We start from the raw sequence: 22275 nt of genomic DNA, 5'->3' as shown, positions 1-22275 counted from the left end.
TCCTGTCTTACTTTCTTAATCTTCAATAGCATCAGTCCTATTCTTGGTTCTTCATTCTTATGATCTTATATACTTTCATAAATTATATATAAATTTTAGAACCAGCCTGTTTAGTTACATACACATAAGCATACACAGACATATACTCCCTTTTTGGATTTTGATTATAATTTATTAAATGTGTTGATTGATTTGCTCGTGAATTGGCAAATTTATAATATAAAGTATTCTCTCATAAATATTACATTTTCATTTATTTAGATTTTTTTAACATGTGCACTTATTTATTGTAAAAGAAAAAAGAAATAATGACAGTGCCAGGGGATGACTGGCTACCATCCTCCTAGCACACAACAGCACAGTCACAGGGGAGTCAGACACTTGAGTTCTGGAGACATGGGGGTGCACCAGGGACAGCCGAGGCCAAGCCACTTTCTAGATGTTCACTGGATGGTGTACTTGTCCCACTTCTCTTCAGGGTCATAGGGATCCCAGCAGCTGGCAGGGAAGATGTGCTTGTTCTTCTCATACCAGCTCCTCAGCACACCTTTCCTGCATGAGACTCATGCTTCTCTGTGGTGAGCCGCTTCTGCCGTTTCTGCAGATTATGGTCGCCATTACAAGATGGCGCTGGCTCCGCTGTGGTCTGTGACAAACAATTTCTTATCTGGGAAAGTTGGCACATGATTTTTCACCACCCTGTGAGAAAGTTCCACGCGGCAGCTTTGCATTGGGGCTTGGGATGCTTTATTAAGGCTGGGAGGGGCACCCGAGAAGGAGAAGAAGAAATATCCAGGGACCTGAATAAAACTGTTGAGAGAAGATTCTCGAGTTGCGTCTTCCTTGCGGGCAAGGGGTCGCGACAAGTGGCGCCGAGACCCGGGAACCAGAACTTTCAACAGTCAGGGGTGGTGCACCGGTTAGTCCCAGGTAAGTGGGATCCGCGACCAAAGCGGGGTTAGTCCCAATAAGTGGGATCCGCGATCAAAGCGGGGTTAGTCCCTAGTAAGTGGGATCCGCGACCAAAGCGGGACAGCTCCTCTGTAATGAAAGAGAGAGCCTTATATTTTATTGCAGCTGCACTGTGTACTTTCGCTCCTACTTTCGCTTTCTTTTTTTTGTGCTTTCTTTGTTGTTGCGTCATGGGTGCCGCATCTTCAAGTCCGCTTCTCCTGGCCCTAGATGGCCTGTTACGTTCCAAGGGACTGGAAGTGAAACATAGTACTTTACAGAGATTTTTACAGAAGATAGATATCGCTGCACCGTGGTTTGCATTTTCGGGCAGCCTTACTGTGCCTAGTTGGGATAAATTAGGCAAAGATCTTGACTTTGCTTCTGAGCAGGGCATATTAGAGGGTGGGGTGATACCCCTTTGGAAAATGGTCCGTAGTTGCCTTACAGATGATAGATGTCAGGAAGCACTTACTAAAGGACAGGAGGTTTTAGAGCGATTGCATGAGGAAAAATCGGAGATGGCAGAAAGTGAAGCGACTCGGGAGGATGGGAGTGTGCAGAGCATGAGACGGGGGAGGAAACGGTTGTATCCAGATCTCAGTACGCTGCGTACACCCCCATGCGAAAGTGGGTCAGAGGAGGAGGAGGATGAGGAGGAAGAGCTCGAGAGGCTGTCTCGTCAGCTAGGGAGTTTAGCTGTAGGAGAAGGGAACACAGATAAGCAAGGGCTCAAGAAAAGCGATCCCCCGGATCCACCGCCGGATGGCGGGGGCGTTTCGGGAAGAGCTTTCCATGCCCAAACATGGAGGGCTGTTCACGCTGAGATGGGTCTTGCTTATCCAGTTTTTCAGGATGACAACAGGGGAAGAGTCCATGAACCCTTAGATTTTAAAATTGTGAAGACCCTGGCGGAGTCTGTACGCACTTATGGGGTGGATGCCGCCTTCACGCTGACTCAGGTGGAAAATCTGTCTAGATACTGTATGACTCCCTCTGATTGGGCTAGCCTTGTTCGGGCTTGCGTTTCCCCGGGTAAATATTTGGACTGGAGAGCATTCGTGCTAGAGGGCGCAATAGAGCAGGCCGCCCAAAACCATGCAGCGGGACGCCCCCATTGGGACAAGGATATGCTCTTGGGACAGGGTAGATTTGCAAATCAACAGACAGGATTTCCTCTTGAGGCATATGATCAAATTAACAATATTTGTATTCGGGCATGGAAGTCGCTTCCAAATAGAGGAGAGGTGTCTGGCAATTTGACCAAGATTCTACAAGGCCCTACAGAACCTTTTTCAGATTTTGTAGCAAGGATGGTGGATGCTGCTGGAAAGATTTTTGGGGATCCTGATAGAGCCATGCCCCTTATCAAGCAATTGGTCTTTGAACAATGCACCAAGGAATGTAAAGCGGCAATCACTCCTTATAAAAATAAGGGCATAGAAGCATGGATGAAAGTGTGTAGAGAGATTGGAGGACCTCTAACTAATGCAGGTCTTGCAGCTGCTGTCCTTCGGGTGGCAAAAGGGGGCAATCCTGGTGCCGGAACATGCTTCCATTGTGGTCAGCCCGGTCATTTCAGACGTGAATGTCCTAAAAAAGATAATTTTACTGGACCCCCTCACGGTGGCCCTTCCAATGGCTTTCGTCAACCAGGGCTGTGTCCAAAATGTAAAAAAGGGAAGCATTGGGCAAAAGAGTGTAGATCAATGAGGGACATCCATGGACAGCCTATTTCAGCTGGGCCAAAAAACGGCCGAAGGGGCCCCCGACCCCAGGGCCCACAAATATATGGGGCAATGGAGAATGTCACACCCAAACCCGAGACATGGCCATCTCTACGCCATCCCATGAGACGCGGAGAGCCACTACAGGTGCCGCGGGATTGGACCTCTGTTCCACCTCCAGACTCGTATTAACACCTAAGATGGGAGTCCAATTGGTGGAAACTGAGTTCAAAGGGCCTTTACCGCCTGGCACTGTAGGTTTGCTAATTGGACGTGCATCTTCTACTTTGCAAGGTCTTCATGTCTTTCCTGGAGTTATTAGCCCTGATACTGTAGGGACAATAAAAGTTATGGTGGAAGCTCCAAGGGGCATTGTATCTATTTCCCCAGGAGATCGGATTGCCCAATTGTTACTTCTACCCAGCCTGCATACCCGCTTTTCTGCTGATTCCTTTTCAAGGACAAGTGATGAGATTGGAGTTACTGGAGGGAATTCTGTTTATTTGTCCTTAGATATGAATGACCGTCCTACTTTAAACTTAACCATAGAAGGCAAATCAATTTTGGGATTGCTCGATACTGGAGCAGATCGTAGTATAATTGCACAAAAGGACTGGTCAAAGGGGTGGCCGGTGCAGCTCTCAGATCAATCACTGAGAGGTTTGGGATATGCCCAAGCCCCTCAAATCAGCTGTAGACATCTATCTTGGAAGGACCCAGAAGGACACAATGGCACTTTTCAGCCTTATGTACTTGATTTACCTATCTCTTTATGGGGTCGTGATCTGATGAAAGACATGGGGTTCACTCTTAGTAATGACTATTCCCCGGCGTCTCAACAGATTATGCAAAATATGGGGTATAGGCCAGGTCTAGGACTAGGAAAACATCTACAGGGGCGTAGGCATCCTGTGCAAGGTCATCAAAAGCTTAACAGATTTGGTCTGGGTTTTTCCTAGGGGCCACTGGGGCTCAAATACCCATAACATGGCTCACCGAGGAGCCTGTTTGGGTGCCTCAGTGGCCTCTTCCCTCGGTTAAATTGGCAGCAGCCCATAATTTAATCAAAGAACAACTGGACTTGGGTCACATCCAACCTTCCACTTCTCCATGGAATACTCCCATATTTGTTATTAGGAAAAAATCAGGAAAGTGGCGCCTACTGCATGATTTACGAGCAGTTAATGCTCAAATGCAACTTATGGGGCCCATTCAAAGAGGGCTGCCTCTGCTCTCCTCTATTCCTCAGGGCTGGCATATTATTGCTATTGACATTAAAGACTGTTTCTTTTCTATTCCTTTGCATCCTAAAGACTCACAACGTTTTGCTTTCACCCTTCCCTCGTGTAACCACGAGGAGCCAGATCTTAGGTTTGAGTGGGTAGTGTTGCCGCAGGGAATGGCTAATAGTCCCACGATGTGCCAGATGTATGTGGGGAAGGCACTCGCACCTCTCAGACATAAGTATTCCTCCATCAAGATCATTCATTATATGGATGATGTGTTATTGGCCGCTAAGTTAGAGCAGATAGTTAATGAGGCCTATAGAGACTTAGTAAAGCTGTTAGCTCAATATGGGCTACATATCGCACCTGAAAAGGTTCAAACGGGGAATTCTATTGAGTATTTGGGAGCAATCATTGGGCATGACAAATTGAAACCACAAAAAATCACCATAAGAACTCAGGATCTCCAAACTCTGAATGATTTTCAAAAACTGCTGGGAGATATTAATTGGATAAGGGGATATTTACATATTCCTAATGGTGTGCTCCAGCCTTTGTATGCTACCCTTAAGGGTGATCCAGATCTTGCTTCTCCTCGTAGCCTCACCAAAGAGGCCAGGGCAGCCCTTATAACAGTAGAAGAAGCTATACAACATGCTACTCTATGCAGGCTCCGCAGTGATAAACCTTTCCAGTTATGTGTGCTTGCCACTATGCGGCAGCCTACTGGAGTACTGTGGCAAGATGGGCCTTTACTATGGATCCACCCACATATATCCCCAGGAAAATCTTTAGAATACTATCCTGATGCTGTTGCAGCGTTAGCACTTAAAGGGATCCACCAAAGCATTCAATTTTTCGGACAATCACCTTCTTCTCTTATTATACCCTATACTAAGGCTCAGCTTAATGTTTTGTGTGCTACTCTAGACAACTGGGCTATTCTATGTTGCTCGTTTCAAGGGGATATTGATAATCATTACCCTTCCCATCCATTACTCCATTTTGTTAAAGAACATCCCATCATTTTCCCTAAGGTAACTTCACCCAACCCAATTCCGGGGGCTGTTAATATTTTCACTGATGGTTCCAAGTCTGGAATGGGAGCTTATGTAATTAATGATTCTCCCCCTGTTCAGCATCAATTTGCTCCTGGTAATCCACAATGGGTTGAACTGCAAATTGTTATTGAGGTTTTTAAACAATGTTCTTTTCCTTTTAATCTTATCTCGGACTCCATTTATGTGGTACAAGCACTCAAAGTCCTGGAGGCCGTGGGAGCTATTAGTAATGCCCATAATGTATCTGCTTACTTTAATCAGCTTCAACAACTTATCTGTAGCCGCACTGCTCCTTTTTATCCAATGCACATACGGGCTCACACCTCTCTTCCTGGTCCGTTATCACAGGGTAATGCCTGTGCAGACTCAGCCACTAGAGACCAGTTGATATGCTTGGCTTCCTCCTTAGAGGGGGCTAAATTATTTCACCAGAATTTCCATGTTAATGCTTTAACGCTGCGCAGGCGTTTTTCCATTTCAAGAGCGGATGCTCGTCAGATAGTATTACAATGTCCCCATTGTGTCACATTTCTTCATCCCCCTACTTATGGAGTGAACCCACGGGGATTGAAGCCATTGGTTGTCTGGCAAATGGATGTGACGCACATACCTGACTTTGGTAACCTCAAGTATGTACATGTTTCTGTTGATACGTGCTCTGGAGTTATTCATGCCTCTGCTTTGTCGGGAGAGAAGGCACGTAATGTTATTACTCATTGCCTAGAAGCATGGGCAGCATGGGGTGCTCCTGCATCCCTTAAGACTGATAATGGACCTGCTTATACTGGCAAACAATTTACATCCTTTTGTTCTACCATGGGAGTGCAGCTTACTCATGGTCTGCCTTACAATCCTCAAGGACAAGGCATTGTTGAGCGTGCTCATCGCACCTTAAAGGAAACTTTACAAAAACAAAAAGGGGGAATAGGAGCTGAACACACTCCTAAAGAACGCCTGTCCTTAGCTCTCTTTACCATTAATTTTTTAAATTTGGATATTCATGGTCACTCTGTGGCCGATAGACATGTGTCCCCTCAGCCCTCTGTGATTGGCTATGTTAAGTGGAAGGATGTTCTTACGGGCCAATGGAACGGCCCCGACCCCGTGCTGACATGGGCACGAGGATCTGTATGTGTTTTTCCCCAGGATCGCACGGAGCCGTTGTGGGTCCCTGAACGTCTGACAAGAAGAGTCTTGACATCAACCGACCAACAACAAGAGATACCACAGCAACCCTGTGATGAGGATCTTCACTCTGCTACGTGCTCTGGTTCTGGTGCTGGTGCCGATGGCACAGACGACACCAATGCAGTGGTGGGCAGTGGCACGGGCTTGGCCAATGCCGATGCCGGTTCATGGTAGTTCTAGTGTCCTCCCCACTCTTTTCTCTACCTCATGTGAGATGTCTGCTCCCTGTGCCTCTCCTAGAGGGGACGTGGAGAGCATTTTTAATCAATCTCAGGTTAATCTCACAGGAGTTTTTTGTTTCAGCCTTGGAAACGCTAATTGCATCAGCCTTAAGACCAAAAATTTGACTAACTGGGAGGATCCATTGCGGTCCAATCAGGTCTCAGGGAGTATTATTAATGCCGTACTGAGCCAAGTAGTTTCAGGGAAGCAATTAGGTTCAGGGACCCCTGTAAATAGCTCTGCTTTTAACATAACTACCTTGGCTATGATCTCCAAGGTACTAATCCCAGTGCCTCCTTCTTCTAATAGTACTTACAATGCCACTCATTTTAAGGCCTCTCCTTACTGTACCCCTAATCTTGGTTTCCCCCCAACATTTACGCCTTGTCAGGATCATTCTTGGGAGAGACTTCAAGTTGCTAAGGGTTTCTCTTTTTCCCCCTCTCTTAAGAGGTATGTTTATAACTTTAACCATAGTGCCAACTCCTCTACAGGAGTAGGTTGGTCCTGGTTTCAATGGCTGATTTTCAATGAGAAGGGGGCTTCAGCTGATATTTCTGCATTGGCTCAATTGCTGGGAGTCAGAAGCTGGCTGGCTAATGTTTCTGGTACTGTTCGCGAGAGTGAACGGGGTAATAGACTTACATCTGTTTCGTTCAACTCTTTGCTATATAATGCCACATTGCCCCCTGCGATGGTCTGCGTCCAATCCCCATTCTTGCTCCTTTTGACTAATGACACCTCGTCAGGGATGCTGGATTGTTCTAGTGTTACCTGTCTCTTATCTGAGTGTTGGAATGGTTCTTGGACTGTAGCAGTGGTTATGAAAATTCCAACCTTTGTCCCAATCCCAGTCACTGCGGACCCAGATAAATTCCCCATTGTTGAGCTACTTAGAGTCCGCAGGGATTTTGGAATTACGGCAGCTATAGTGACAGCTGTGGCAGTGTCTGCTGCTGCAGCGGTTACGGCCGGAGTGGCCATGGCCAGTCAAGTACAAACTGCTGCCACCATTAATCAAGTTGTTCAACAAACTTCTACCATACTTGAGTCCCAAAATTCAATTAATCAACATATTTTGTCAGGGATTTTAGCTGCCAACCAAAGAATAGATTTACTCCAAGCTCAGGTAGAAGAATTGGCCGACTTGGTGCTTTTGGGTTGTGTTGACCAACGTGCACATTTATGTATAACCTCTGTCAGATTTAATGATTCCAGAAATGCCTCCCGCATCATCGGAGAGTATCTATCCGGAACCTGGTCCATGGCAGCAGAAAACTTGATCCAGTCTCAACTAACTCAGATTGCTGTTTTGAATAGTACCCGTGTCGAACCAGTGACTTTGGGTCAATTCACCGATTGGATATCTTCTGCTTTTTCCTTCTTCAAAGAGTGGGTGGGGGTAGGCATTTTTGGTGCAATGTGTTGCTTCAGTGTTGTACTTTGTTTGTGGCTTCTCTGTCGCCTTAAAACTCGCCATGCACAAGAAAAGGCTATGATCATACAAGCTCTTGCAGCTTTAGAAAATGGCAACTCGCCTCAAGTCTGGCTTGCGCATCTTAAGCAGTAAACCTTTGTCATGGTCGTTACACCCCAAGTTATTATAACATTGCACTGGGATCGACATGACTTTCCTTGTTATTCTCTTAGTGTTGGAAAGCCCTTGCACTCTGCCGGTCTTACTGCCATTGCACGCAGATGGGTTTCCACACTAGTGCTTTTCTATCGCCTTGAAGTCCGTGCCTTTCTTTCAGGGTGCTGTCAACTTGTTTGTCGTTATAAACAGCCACAGTTCAGCCTCAGCTATCCCCCTTCGTCCACCATCGTCACGATACAGGATGCGAGGCAAGGCACTGCACTTGAGTGATCCTTGAAGAGGACCTCAAGGAGAGCATGTCCTATTGCATGCGGGTTAGACTCGTTCACGCCCCGCCCCACGAAAAAAGGCGTCGGCTGATATGGCCTCAGATCTGGGGAAGGGCCCTCCTTGGGACTGAGCCATACTATGCAGCCACTTCTGCACAGTGGGATAGGACCTCTACTCTCGCCTGTATTGTTTTAATAAAATAGAAAAGGGGGAACTGTGGTGAGCCGCTTCTGCCGTTTCTGCAGATTATGGTCGCCATTACAAGATGGCGCTGGCTCCGCTGTGGTCTGTGACAAACAATTTCTTATCTGGGAAAGTTGGCACATGATTTTTCACCACCCTGTGAGAAAGTTCCACGCGGCAGCTTTGCATTGGGGCTTGGGATGCTTTATTAAGGCTGGGAGGGGCACCCGAGAAGGAGAAGAAGAAATATCCAGGGACCTGAATAAAACTGTTGAGAGAAGATTCTCGAGTTGCGTCTTCCTTGCGGGCAAGGGGTCGCGACACTTCTCCACAGTGGCATCGCTGAGTAGCCGCACATTATCATGAACATAAAAGTTGAAGAGCGGCCCAATCCTCCCATGTAATGAGGAAGTCATAGAAATTGTGATGATGGGAAAAAATTAAGTCCTCCCTGATGTAAATGAGCTGCTCCACCCCTGCTGACCTCAGTGAAAGCAGTTTCAACAGTGTGACCTGAGCTCACTGAAGTCTTTATGCAGGATCTCAAGTGCCTTCTGGAGGAACTGCTGCATTGTATTGCCCTTTTACATTTTGACTGTCTGCCGGTGTCCAGAGCCATCCCAGTAACTCAAGGTGATTTCAATCTCTTCACTCCTTTTTTTTATTTTTTTATTGTTGGTTGTTCAAAACATTACATAGTTCTTGACATATCATATTTCACACTTTGATTCAAGTGGGTTATGAAATCCCATTTTTACCCCGTATACAGATTGCAGAATCATATCAGTTACACATCCATTGATTTACATGTTGCCATACTAGTGAATGTTGTATTCTGCTGCCTTTCCTATTCTCTACTATCCCCCCTCCCCTCCCCTCACCTCCCCTCTTCTCTCTCTACCCCCTCTACTGTCATTCATTTCTCCCCCTTGTATTATTTTTCCCTTTCCCCTCACTTCACCTCGTATGTAATTTGTATAACCCTGAGGGTCTCCTTCCATTTCCATGCAATTTCCCTTCTCTCTCCCTTTCCCTCCCACCTCTCATCCCTGTTTAATGTTAATCTTCTTCTCATGCTCTTCATCCCTACTCTGTTCTTAGTTACTCTCCTTATATCAAAGAAGACATTTGGCATTTGTTGTTTAGGGATTGGCTAGCTTCACATAGCATAATCTGCTCTAATGCCATCCATTTCCCTGCAAATTCTATGATTTTGTCCTTTTTTAATGCAGAGTAATTCTACATTGTGTATAAATGCCACATTTTTCATCCATTCATCTATTGAAGGGTATCTAGTTTGGTTCCACAGTCTTGCTATTGTGAATTGTGCTGCTATGAACATCGATGTAGCAGTGTCCCTGTAGCATGCTCTTTTTAGGTCTTTAGGGAATAGACCGAGAAGGGGAATAGCTGGGTCAAATGGTGGTTCCATTCCCAGCTTTCCAAGAAATCTCCATACTGCTTTCCAAATTGGCTGCACCAATTTGCAGTCCCACCAGCAATGTACAAGTGTACCCTTTTCCCCACATCCTCGCCAGCACTTGTTGTTGTTTGACTTCATAATGGCTGCCAATCTTACTGGAGTGAGATGGTATCTTAGGGTGGTTTTGATTTGCATTTCTCTGACAGCTAGAGATGGTGAGCATTTTTTCATGTACTTGTTGACTGATTGTATGTCCTCCTCTGAGAAGTGTCTGTTCAGGTCTTTGGCCCATTTGTTGATTGGGTTATTTGTTCTCTTATTGTCTAATTTTTTGAGTTCTTTGTATACTCTGGATATTAGGGCTCTATCTGAAGTGTGAGGAGTAAAATTTGTTCCCAGGATGTAGGCTCCCTATTTACCTCTCTTATTGTTTCTTTTGCTGAGAAAAAACTTTTTAGTTTAAGTAAGTCCCATTTGTTGATTCTAGTTATTAACTTTTGTGCTATGGGTGTCCTATTGAGGAATTTGGAGCCCGACCCCACAGTATGTAGATCGTAGCCAACTTTTTCTTCTATCAGATGCAAAGTCTCTGATTTGATATCAAGCTCCTTGATCCATTTTGAATTAATTTTTGTGCATGGTTAGAGAAAGGGATTCAGTTTCATTTTGTTGCATATGGATTTCCAGTTTTCCCAGCACCATTTGTTGAAGATGCTATCCTTCCTCCATTGCATGCTTTTAGCCCCTTTATCAAATATGAGGTAGTTGTAGTTTTTTGGATTGGTTTCTGTGTCCTCTATTCTGTACCATTGCTCCACCCGCCTGTTTTGGTACCAGTAACATGCTGTTTTTGTTACTATTGCTGTGTAGTATAGTTTGAAGTCTGGTATCACTATACCGCCTGATTCACACTTCCTGCTTAGCATTGTTTTTGCTATTCTGGGTCTTTTATTTTTCCATATGAATTTCATGATTGCTTTCTCTATTTCTACAAGAAATGCCATTGGGATTTTGATTGGCATTGCATTAAACCTATAGAGAACTTTTGGTAATATCGCCATTTTGATGATGTTAGTTCTGCCTATCCATGAACAGGGTATATTTTTCCATATTCTAAGATCTTCTTTTATTTCTCTCTTTAGGGTTCTGTAGTTTTCATTGTATAAGTCTTTCACCTCTTTTGTTAGGTTGATTCCCAAGTATTTTATTCTTTTTGAGGATATTGTGAATGGAGTGGTTGTCCTCATTTCCATTTCAGAGGATTTGTCGCTGATATACAGGAATGCCTTTGATTTATGTGTGTTGATTGTAAAGCCTGCCCCTTTGCTGAATTCATTTATTAGCTCTAATAGTTTCTTTGTAGACCCTTTTGGGTCTGCTAGGTATATAATCATGTCATCTGAAAATAGTGATAATTTAAGTTCTTCTTTTCCTATTTTTATGCCTTTAATTTCTTTCGTCTGTCTAATTGCTCTGGCCAGTGTTTCGAGAACTATGTTGAACAAAAGTGGTGAGAGAGGGCATCCCTGTCTTGTTCCAGATTTTAGAGGGAATGCCTTCAATTTTTCTCCATTCAGAATGATGCTAGCCTGAGGCTTAGCATAGATTGCTTTTACAATATTGAGGTATGTTCCTGTTATCCCTAGTTTTTCTAGAGTTTTGAACATAAAGGGATGCTGTACTTTGTCGAATGCTTTTTCCGCATCTATCGAGATGATCATATGGTTCTTATTTTTAAGTCTATTGATGTGGTGAATAACATTTATTGATTTCCGTATATTGAACCAGCCTTGCATCCCAGGGATGAATCCTACTTGATCATGGTGTACAATTTTTTTGATATGTTTTTGTATCCGAGTGGCCAGAATTTTATTGAGGATTTTTGCATCTAGGTTCATTAGAGATATTGGTCTGTAGTTTTCTTTCTTTGAAGTGTCTTTGTCTGGTTTAGGTATCAGGGTGATGTTGGCCTCGTAGAATGAATTTGGAAGTTCTCCCTCTTTTTCTATTTCCTGAAGTATCTTGAAAACTATTGGTATTAGTTCCTCTTTAAAGGTTTTGTAAAACTCTGCTGTATACCCATCCGGTCCTGGGCTTTTCTTAGTTGATAGTCTTTTGATGGTTTCTTCTATTTCCTCAATTGATATTGGTCTGTTTAAGTGGTCTATATCCTCCTGACTCAATCTGGGCAGATCATATGACTTAAGAAATTTATCGATGCCTTCACTATCTTCTAATTTATTGGAGGATAAGGATTCAAAATAATTTCTGATTATCTTCTGTATTTCTGAAGTGTCTGTTGTGATATTGCCTTTTTCATCCCGTATGCTAGTAATTTGAGTTCTCTCTCTTCTTCTCTTCGTTAGCATGGCTAAGGGTCTGTCGATTTTATTTATTTTTTCAAAGAACCAACTTTTAGTTTTGTCAATTTTTTCAATTGTTCCTTTTGTTTAGATTTCATTAATTTCAGCTCCGATTTTAATTATTTCTTGCCTTCTACTTTTTTGCTGTTGTTTTGCTCTTCTTTTTCTAGGATTTTGAGATGAAGTATGAGATCATTTATTTGTTGGTTTTTCCTTTTTTTAAGGAATGAACTCCAAGCAATGAATTTTCCTCTTAGAACTGCTTTCAATGTGTCCCATAGATTCCGATATGTTGTGTCTGTGTTTTCATTTATCTCTAAGAATTTTTTAACTTCCTCCTTGATATCTTCTATAACCCATTGATCATTCAGTAACCTATTGTTCATTCTCCAAGTGATGCATGATTTTTCCTTCCTTCTTTTATTGTTGATTTTCAGTTTCATTCCATTATGATCAGATAAGATGCATGGTATTATCTCTATTCCTTTATATTGTCTAAGAGTTGCCCTGTGACATAATATATGATATATTTTTGAGAAGGATCCATGTGCTGCTGAGATAAAAGTGTAACTGCTTGATGTTGGGTGGTATATTCTATATATGTCAATTAAGTCTAGGTTATTAATTGTGTTATTGAGTTCTATAGTTTCCTTATTCAACTTTTGCTTGGAAGATCTATCCAGTGGCGAGAGAGGTGTGTTGAAGTCTCCCATGATTATTGTATGGTGGTATATTAGACTCTTGAACTTGAGAAGAGTTTGTTTGATGAACAAACTTCACCATTGTTTGGGGCATACATATTTATGATTTTTATGTCTTGTTGGTGTATGGTTCCCTTGAGAAGTATGTAGTGTCCCTCTTTATCCCTTTTGATTAACTTTGGCTTGAAATCTATTTTATTTGATATGAGTATGGATACTCCTGCTTGTTTCCAAAGTCCATATGAGTGCTATGATTTTTCCCAACCTTTCACCTTCAGCCTATGTATGTCTTTTCCTATCAAATGTGTCTCCTGTAGGCAGCATATTGTTGGGTCTTGTTTTGTGATCCATTCTACTAGCCTGTGTCTCTTAATTGGTGAGTTTAAGCCATTAACATTTAGGGTTATTATTGAGATATGGGTTGTTCTTCCAGCCATATTTGTTTATTTATGTTACTAAACATGGTTTGTTTTACTCTTTGATTTTTCCCCCCTTTACTGTCCTACCTCCCACTGTTGGTTTTCATTGTTATTTTCCATTTCCTCTTCCTGTAATGTTTTGCCGAGGATGTTTTGAAGAGATGGTTTTTCTAGCTGCAAATTCTTTTAACTTTTGTTTATCGTGGAAGGTTTTAATTTCATCTTCCATCCTGAAGCTTAATTTCACTGGACACGCAATTCTTGGTTGGAACCCATTTTCTTTCAGTGTTTGAAATATGTTATTCCAAGATCTTCTAGCTTTCAGAGTCTGTGTTGAAAGATCAGCTGTTATCCTGATTGGCTTACCCCTAAATGTAATCTGCTTCCTTTCTCTTGTAGCTTTTAAAATTCTCTCCTTATTCTGTATGTTGGGCATCTTCATTATAATGTGTCTAGGTGTGGATCTCTTATGATTTTGCACATTCGGCATCCTGTAGGCTTCTAGGATTTGGGATTCTATCTCATTCTTCAAGTCTGGGAAGTTTTCTCGTATTATTTCATTGAATAGATTGCTCATTACTTTCATTTGGAGCTCTATACCTTCCTGTATCCCAATGACTCTTAAGTTTGGTCTCTTTATGTTATCCCATATTTCTTGGATGTTCTGCTTATGGTTTCTTAACAGTCTTGCTGAGCTTTCTATGTTCTTTTCAAGTTGAAATACTTTGTCTTCATTGTCTGATGTTCTATCTTCTAAGTGTTCTATTCTGCTGGTAGTATTCTCAATTGAGTTTTTAAGTTGGTTTATTGATTCCTGCATTTCTAGGATTTCTGTTTGTTTGTTTTTTATAACCTCTATCTCCCTGTATAGTTGGTCTTTTGCTGCCTGGATTTGTTTGTGTAATTCATTGTCGAAGTGATCTTTCATTGTCTGATTTTGCTGTCTAATGTCTTCCTTGAGACTCCAGATCATCTGAAGCATGTATATCCTGAATTCTTTATCTGACATTCCATCTGCTGCAGCTGTTACCTCTTCTAAAGTTGAGTTGACCTGCATTGCTTGTGGTCCTTTCTTTCCTTGTCTTTTCATATTGCTTGTGTTTCTTTCTGCTTGGTGAAACTGTTGTGTTTTTGAAAAATTTTCCCCCTATATATTTATATTGCTCTTGTATAGTTGAAAAGTCTACCTTGCAGGGTTGGGTGGCAGTCTGCTTACCTTGCAGGCGCGGGCGGCGGCTCTGCTCTGCCCCTCCTCCAATTGGTGTGATGTGTCTACCACGCCCACGGATCCCTGGGCCTTTTCTGCCATTCGGTCGCATGCCTGCCTACCTTGCAGGCACGGGCGGCGGCTTTGCTCTGCCCCTACTCCAATTGGGGTGACATGACTACTGCGCCGGTGGGCCGCTGGGCCTGTCCTGGGCGAGGGCAAAAGCTCTGCTCTGCCCCTACTCCAATTGGGGTGACGTGTGTACCATGCTGGCAGGCCACCGGGCCTGATCCGCTGGTCGGTTGCAGGTCTCCCTACCTTGCAGGCGCGGGCGGCGGCTCTGCTCTGCCCCTCCTCCAATTTGTGTGACTTGTCTACCACACCCGCGGTCCAGTGGGCCTGTTCCGGGCACAGGCAAAAGCTCTGCTCTGCTCCTACTGCAATTGGGGTGACGTGCCTACCACCCCGGCTGGCCGCTGGGCCTGTTCCACCGGTCGGTCACAGGTCTGCCTACCTTGCAGGAACGGGCGGCGGCTCTGCTCTTCCCCTACTCCAAATGGGGTGACGTGTCTGTCATGCCGGCAGGCCACTGGGCCTGTTCCGCTAGTTGGTCGCAGATCTGCCTACCTTTCGGGCGTGGGTGGCAGCTCTGCTCTGCCCCTACTCCAATTGGGGTGACGTGTGTACCATGCCGGCAGACTGCTGGGCCTGATCCGCCGGTCTGTTGCAGGTCTGCCTACCTTGCAGGCGCGGGCGGCGGCTCTGCCCTGCCCCTCCTACCATGCCCGTGGACCGCTGGGCCTATTCTTCTGGTCGGTCGCAGCTCTGCCTACCTTGCGGGTGTGGGTGGCGGCTCTGCTCTGCCCCTACTCCAATTGGGGTTACTTGACTACCACACCGGCGGGCCGCTGGGCCTGATCCGGACGCAGGTGAAGGCTCTGCTCTACCCCTACTCCAGTTGGGGTGACGTGTGTACCACACTGGCAGGCCACTGGGCCTGATCCGCCGGTCTGTCGCAGGCCTGCCTACCTTGCAGGTGTGGGCGGCGGCTCTGCCCTGCCTCTCCTACCATGCCCGCAGACCACTGGTCCTGTGCTGCCGGTCGGTCGCAGGTCCGCCTACCTTGCGGGCTCCGGCAGCGGCTCTGCTCTGCCCCTCTGGCTTGATGATAAAGTGAGAGAGACTCGGGTGTTTGTGACTCACTTTCTTTACCAGGAGACCAACTGTTTCTGTCGCCGCTGGTATTGATGAAGTTCTCTCCTCCGCCACTTTCTGATGACATCAGATCTCTGCCATGTTGGTATCCCATGCGAATGGCAGCATTTCATTCCCTTTGCTGGGTGACCAAAGCAACAGGTGAGTCCTGACGGGCCCTCACAAGCCCCATCTCAGTCCTGTTGCCACTGCCTATGAAGGCTCGGTTGGTATTTACCTCCACAGTATTCAGCAGGACCCGGACTGAGAAGCAGTTTCCGTGGATTCTTTAGCCCTGGGCCAGAGCAGTTCCGGGAGCCGGAATTCGGCCGCTCCGTGCTTGGTGTATGTTCTGATAGGAGCAGGCTCCAAGAAGCAGTTTCCATGGGTTAATTAGCCCTGAGCCTGAGTAAGTTATCTGCCAGCCGCAGGCGAATGGCAGCCTGAAATTACCTGTTCTATGGCTGAATGAGCTGCAATCAGTCGAAAACAGGGATGGTGATGTCAGCTCTCCAAGATGGTGGCCGCTGGCTTCTTCTGTGGTCTGACCGGTGTGGAGAACCGAATTGGACCGCTTCCTTTCCCCATCTCAAACCCAGAATTCAGCACTTAGTATGGTGATTGCACAGCTGGCAGAAGCCCGCGGAAACTGCAGCACTGTATCTTTGCGTTGCTATCTCTTCATTTCCCAGCTCGCGCCGCAGACTCTAGCCATGGGGCGATTTGCTGAATAAGCAGCGTGACCCTCCATGTGGACAAATCTCTCGCGTTTGAGCCCCAGTAGCTGATCCTCGTGCAATGGAAATCCTTCCTCTAGGTTTTGGAGCACCCCAATTTTGCTGGAAATTCCTAACAAGATAGCTTTTAGCCTTTCTAACTCGTCATTCTCCCACACAGTGACGCCGTACATGGAGGTAATGCACTCCCTTCACTGCTATCTTAATCTCTTCACTCTTAATCTTCTGCTTGGCTTCCCACTCCTGCTGCACTCTTCCTGGAGATGATTTTCCTCCTCCTCCCCATCTCAGTCAGGCAAGAAGCTAGTGTCCACATCTGGGTTCTTCCCCAGTTTCCTTCTCTTTGTGGTGATCTCTTCCTTTTCGAGCTCCTCCTCATACATGGCCACCTCCTCCTCCTCTTTGCCTCCCTCCTCTTCTTCCTCCAAGGTGAAGGACCTGCTAGAGATCTTCCCCTTGGCCTCCTTCTTGTGCTCTTTCTCTCACAGCTTATCCAGCTTTAGCTGCAGCTCCTTTGCTCCTTCTTGGCCAGCTGCTTCTCCTGCTCCTTCACCAGTGCTTCCTGTTTAGCTTTCATGTCATTCAGGGTCACAAGACCCATGGTGCTGGACTTGAGCTCTGACTCACAGCATCATAGTGTGCAGAGAACTTCTTGTCAATGTTGGATTTCATTATGTTCTCCTCTACGATCAGCTGCTTCCTCTGCCCCATCGGCTCCTGCTGTTTTTCCTGTTTCATCATCAGATGCATGGTGCAGCCTGCCTCACTCAGGCGCCCTTGTACTGAGCTATGGCAGTGGCAGCGGTGGCTGCAGCAGCAACAACTGTGACAGGGGCCCTGCTAAATCCTAGATTTTTTTTAAACAGAAGGCATCAATACTGAAAAATGTCTATTGGGAGATTTCTCAGTGAAAGCAGTTTCAGCAATGTGATAAAGATGTGATCAGACTGCAGAGGGCTATTGAATGAAAGGGAGGTGAAGAGGTGAGGCCTGTTATTGTGTTTTATTGATTTAGAAATATGAGATAAAAAAGAGAACAATTAAGCACGTCTAAATGTTGTTTATTTTTTTAACGATAGGTGAGCTTTGAGGAAAAATATCTGTCAGAGAAGGACATGTTGCATGTGTTGCAGAGAAAGGAGGTGGCTTACAGCTGACTGGGAAGGGGTTGGAACCAACAGCTCAAGATTGTGTGTGTGTATGTGTGTGTGTGTGTGTTGAGGTGGAAAACTGCAGTTTACACATGGTAAATAGAGAAAACCTTGAAAGTGACATTTGAGTATATCTGAAGGAGGTGAGATGGAAGACTTGATGAATCCCAAGGGAAAGAGCTTTCTAGACAAAGAAAATATGAAGAGGTAGGTGCTGAAGTGCATTTGGAATAGAGTGAATGAAAAGAGGATGATAGGAGGTGTGTGACTGAAGAGGTAACAGGCCATATCACATGAGGTCTTGCAGGAAATTGTGAGGACTTTGACTTTTACTGATATATTATTGGATTACTTTAAACAGGTGTGTGACATGATCTAACTTAAGTTGTAACAGCCTCACTCTGGCTGGTGTATTGAGAGTAGCTAGGGTAAGGATGAAATTAAAGAAAGCAATTAGGACAGTTTTACAACACAGACAAAATTTGAGGGTGGCTTGTACTAGGATGGGAGAAGTAAGAACTGTATAGATTATTGATATATTTTGAAATGGCGACACAATTTACTTCTGGGTCATGTGTGTGATACAAAAGAGGGTAGTCGGGAGTTTTGATATAAGCACTTAGAATACTGGGGTTGCCATGTAGTGGGATGGACAGGACTGTGAGAGAAGCAGGTTTAGGACAGTGAATATCATAATCTAGTTTTGTTTTTGTTAAGTTTCAGATGCTAATCTGACATCTAAGTGAAAATGTCAAGTAAGCAACTTGAACTAAGAGTATGGAGTTCAAAGGAACACCCCAGTTAGAGATTTGTGAGTTGTGTACTTCCAGACAATCTTTAAAGCCATGAGACTGAGAGAGATGACCAGGGAGAGAATACAGTATACTGAGTCCTAATCTTTTCTAATGTTAAGAGACAGGAGATATGGGGAGAACCAGTCAAAGTGACCCAGAAGGAGCAACTAGAGAGAAGGAGAAAACAGTAGAATACTCTGTTCTAGAAGCCAAATACAGATAAGAATTTGGGAGGAGATAGTTCTCTCTGTCAAATAACTCTGATAAGCTAAGACAAGGGCAGGGGATAGACCACTGGATTTAACCCTGTTGAAGCCACTGGTGAAGTAATGGTGGTGAGAGAGCATAGTAGGTTCAAAAATGACAAGGAGAGATTGGAGACAACGTAGATAACTGTTGATGAAGTGTTGCTGCAAGGACAGATACCCAGACAGAGTGATAGTGGGGGATGTGGGGACAATAATCTTTTTGTTTTTGTTTGTTTATGATGAAACTGCTTGAGCACTCATGTTTTGGGGAGAATTGGGATGACCCAACTCTTTCAGCTACACCCTACCTTCTTATAATTAGCACCCAGTTAATCCCTATCAGAAATGAATGTTCTGATTAGGTGAAGGCTCTCATAACACAATCATTTAACCTCTAAACTTTCTTGCATTATCTCACACATGAGCTTTTGGGGGACACCTCAGAGCTAAACCATAACATCCTGTTTATGTTTTCTGGAAAACCCCTGAAAATTCCTGGGGACAGAGAAACTAGTGCAGTAGGCAGTGTGTATGCAAGAGCTTCACTTAATGACTATGTACCACAAGTCCTTATGTTGAATATTGATTTTGTATGTTAATTTTATACTGGCTTTGTATATTGGCTCCCCTATGTAAATTTATTGCATAATTGAAGCAAACATGCTTATTACTGTGGCAATACAAAATATGTATCTCATTCTGAGTTTAAATACCTTTTTGTCTTCAATATAAAAATGGTAATTGTCTTTTAGCTACAATGGACAAGGCAAGATATTTTCATTTTGGTTCTTAGTTTTTTGTTCTTCATATTTTAGTCAGTTTTTCCTCCTTTTCTCTTCACATATATATTGTTGATCTCCTCCACAATCACTAAGTATCCAACTGTCAGAGTGTAAGGATTGGTGGCCTGCTCTATCCCCTAGAAACAAATAGCTTTTTAATACCACTTATTTTTTGAAATCACTTTTGAATCTTCTCTTTCTGGACTATATTTAATTTGTTTTCTTTTCTGCTATCTTCACTCACATGCTGAATCCCATTGTTCTGGGATTTATTTTTCTTCTGTAATACTCATTATGTTAAATTTATAGAGCACATTCTCTGTCACTGTCTCAAAGCTAAACTGAATATGTTTTTTTTTCCAATATGTGCCCTGGTCTTTTGGTCACAGATTTTGTTAGGTTCCATCTTTTTTCCTCTGCTTACACAGACCATACTGATCACATGGTTAAGCGTCTCACAGCCACTTGTTAGCTATTTTCTCATTTTCTTAAAGAGTAGAAAACAAAGCAGTCAAATCTATGGCATGTTTGGCAGTGTCCCAAATCTAATGTGTCCCTGGAAACTGCAGAATTAAACAAAATGTACATGCTTTCTAAGGTGTCTGATCACCAGAACAGAATAGCACAGCTTCCTTTACAGGAGAAACTTGCAACACTTTTTAGACCTGTAACTCTCAAAGTTTTTCAAATTGTACTGTGACTCTTCAGAGTTCTTCTTCCCCTTTCAAAGGATCAGAGTTTAGAAACAAATAATGTGAAGATGGTGAGCCCTTTAGTAGAGATGGTGAAAGAGGGTGGTGTCATTTCTTTGTGGAGAGGAAATGGTATGAACATTCTCAAGATTGCTCCTGAGACAGGTGTTAAGGTCTGGTCATATGAACGGGTAAAGCCATATGCCCCAGACACTAATTAACAAAGAAAAGTCATTACATTGTATTTTTTAAAGAATCACTCATATTATTACAAAACAATGGGAAAGTTGTTAATGGCTATATTGTAATATTATTATAATGTCATTATTATAACATTAGTACTTATTTTACAAAAATTATTTTATTTTGTAAAAGTTCTTTTATTTTGTAAAAATTTATTCTAATTAGTTACACATGACAGTAGAATGCATTTTGACACACTGTACACAAATGGAGCACTTCTCTTTTCTCTGGCTTTACATGGTGCAGAGTCACACTGGTAGTGTGATCATACAAGTATATAGGGTAATAATGTCTTATTCCACCATACTTCCCACCTCCAAACCCCCCCTCCCCTCCACTCACACCACTCTGCCCAATCCAAAGTTCCTTCATTTCCCCCTTCCCCCCATTATGGATCAGCATTTGCTCATCAGAGAAACCATTCAGCCTTTGATTTGTGGGGGGTTATTTTCTTATAATACTGTTTTTAAGGACCTTCTTTTTGGTCAATATTTTCTGAATATAAGTTTAGATAATTTGAGATTTTACAGAGAAACTTCACAATAGTATACTAAAGTTCAGTGAATTCTACAGGAATATCAGTGAATCAAGGGAAATAAAATGAAGTAGTGGGCAGAGTAAAAACTTTATAGACAACAGATTTGTGTTTTAATTTTAGCTTAGTGTGTTCTAGCTGTGTGCCCTTGGAAAAGTTCCACATCTCTGAACTTCGGTTGTCTCATCCACAAAATGTGGAAATTATCTGTCAAATGGCCTGACATATAGGAAGCACTCAGTAAATGGTGGTTCTAGTATTACATTCAACATAGTACAGGATACTCTCTAAGGAGGATACAGAGGGACCCAAACTTGGTTGAGGGAAGGCTTCCTTGAGGAGGTTATGTTTACATGAAAAGCCAAAAAATAAGTGAAATTTTTTATCAAAACTCAGAAAATAGAATGTTCCAGGCAGAGGGAGCAACATGTCAAAAACTCTGAAGGTAAAAAAATAAAATAAAATAAAACAAGGTATGTTTGAGGTACTGAAAGAGGAGCAGTGTGGCTAGAGTAGAGAGAGTGGTTAAAAAATGACGTTGAAGAGGCAAGCAGGTAAAGTAGGAAAGGGGCAAGGTGTATGGACGGAAGTAAACTAGGGTGGTATGCAGGAGCCCAGGAAGCAGATGACAGTGAGGCCAGTGGAAACAGACCAGTGGAAAGATTGAAGATATTTAAGAAATAGAGTAGATAAAGTTTATTTATCTTATGGAGTGTGTGTGTGTGTGTGTGTGTGTGTGTGTGTGTGTGGAATGTAAGCTAGGGAGGGAAATTTCTAATTTGTTCATTGGTGACTGTTTATTGTAATAAGGAAGATCTGGGTAGACACATCCTCTCACAGGGCACCATTCACAGTATATGTACTTTTTGTGTTTGTTGTTAGAAAAATAACAATATCTATCTATCTAATTATCTATTTATCTATCTATCTTGGGGAAATGGGGAATTTTTATATCCAATTTGGAGCCTGTGGAGCTTGAGGTTCCTTTATCAGTGAGAAATATTCAGGTTACAGAAAGTGGCTTACATCATAAAGGAATTAATTTTCTGATATTATTGGAAGGCCCCTCAATGGAGTAGACTTTTGATGAGTCTTGGTTTAGGACTTCAAGAGTGTCACCAAAGACTCCATTGCCTCCTCTCTTCTGTCTGTCATGGACTGCCTTACCTCCAAATATCTCTCCTTTGTGGTTGAAGCTTCCAGGGGTTCATGTGACTGTGTTCATATGTAGAAGGAGAGCTGACTCTCCTTGTAGTTATCTAGGAAGACTTTCCTTTTTCTTTTTCCTTTTGGAGTGCTGGGGTTGGAACCCAGGGCTTTGAGCAGGCTAGGCAAGCACTTTACCACTGATCCCCACCCCT

The 22275-nt window shown here is 43.5% G+C and overlaps 1 pseudogene; it reads right to left on the bottom strand.

Moving 5' to 3' along the window:
• Window positions 1-443: 443 nt before the first annotated feature.
• LOC124079056 (protein FAM50A-like) lies at window positions 444-19702 on the bottom strand (annotated as a pseudogene).
• Between the last annotated feature and the right edge of the window lie 2573 nt (window positions 19703-22275).

The sequence above is a fragment of the Marmota monax genome, unplaced genomic scaffold (genome assembly GCF_021218885.2).
Source record: "Marmota monax isolate L192 unplaced genomic scaffold, Marmota_monax_Labrador192_F-V1.1 WCK01_AAM20220418_F8-fsc00529, whole genome shotgun sequence".
Lineage (NCBI taxonomy): Eukaryota > Metazoa > Chordata > Mammalia > Rodentia > Sciuridae > Marmota > Marmota monax.
This window is presented reverse-complemented; position numbering and strand designations above follow the sequence as displayed.